Source organism: Nematolebias whitei, chromosome 13 (assembly GCF_014905685.2).
Source record: "Nematolebias whitei isolate Nwh7 chromosome 13, NemWhi1, whole genome shotgun sequence".
In the NCBI taxonomy this organism is placed as follows: domain Eukaryota; kingdom Metazoa; phylum Chordata; class Actinopteri; order Cyprinodontiformes; family Rivulidae; genus Nematolebias; species Nematolebias whitei.
Genome location: NC_056510.1, coordinates 18168933 through 18170323, shown reverse-complemented (window position 1 = coordinate 18170323; position 1391 = coordinate 18168933).

Genomic DNA, 1391 nt, shown 5'->3' with positions numbered 1-1391 from the left:
TGAGAGACGAAACGTTTCTACATTTTTTTGTTGATTTGCTTTGTTTTGTTTTTTTGAATGTCCAGAGGACCAGATTTAACTTTTTTAGATGTTGTTGAGATGTTTCTTCTTTCATCCAAAGGACTTCATCAGTTTGAAGAGCCACAACAAACATGTTTATTTGATGTTTTGAACCACTTCAGCTATGGATGCCTCAGAGGAGTCGACGGGGAGAGGGCGGGCCCCAGAAAACATCTAATCACCAGCAAACTGGTTGGTCCACTATGTGAGTAAGTCACTTATGGGACTGAGTTTGTTGTGGCTCCTTGGACTGATGAAGTCCTTTGGATGAAGGACAAAACGTCTCAACAAAATAAAAAAGAAACTGTCCTGACTTAACTTTGTTGGATTTGCTAAAATGTTTAAAAGAATTTAAGTAGAAGACACTCTCCTCGTGAATATCCTTGACAGTAAAGGCCTATCTGGTTCTGTTGGATAAAAGAACAGTTTTGTTTTCTTTTTATTCTGCAGTTTTAAGACTTTTTCATTATTTAAAAGGGACTGTGTTTGTCTAATGTGCTGCAGAGGAAATGTCTGAATTCATCCTAATCACGTCAAAGAGTCAGGGTGTTGAGGAAATCTGCACTTGAAGTCATTTTGGGCAACATAAACCTGCTCCTTGCTTATACTTTTAAATCCTTAAAACAAGGCAGATGGAACATTACCCCTATCAGAACCAGGCAGATGTATTTACATAAGGTCTGATTAAAAACAACATTTCTGTGTTTCTCTCGTTTGAATATTACTTTTGAAACTGTATCGCAGAGGATGTGATTTATTGTGAAAGGAAGAAGTCATTGAAATCAAAAACTGAGGTTAATGTCAAAGTGTTTCCACTTCATCAGATTGATTTTCTTATTATAAGAGATCATTTTGATTTAAATTATAAAAGCACTCATGGCACTTAAAGAAAAATCCAATTACTAATTTATAATAATTTTTAAAAATTTTTTAACTTGAAGTTCACTTCATTTGAAACTAGGACTCAAAATCATATCACAGTATTCCAAATAAATTTGTGCAAACAGTATTTTTAGCACTAAATAAAAACTGAATTTGCATCTGAAGTTCGCAGGTACAAGACATTGCTAAGTGTAACAGCAGTTTTCTAGGTTGACATTTTCTTGGGAATCTTCACTTTTATTTTAAAATAACAACCTAATGAAAATTATTAAAAAATAAAGTTGCAGTTCTTCAGGAGTTTGCACCACATAAAACTTACCTCTGATTTTAGATGAAAAGCAGCAAGAGAAATAAACCCATCCAAATCATAACACCATGTAGATTGGTTTAACAATTTTGATCAAATAAAATGCAATGGTATAAAGTTTTGTTAAAGTGCTCGGTCTTCA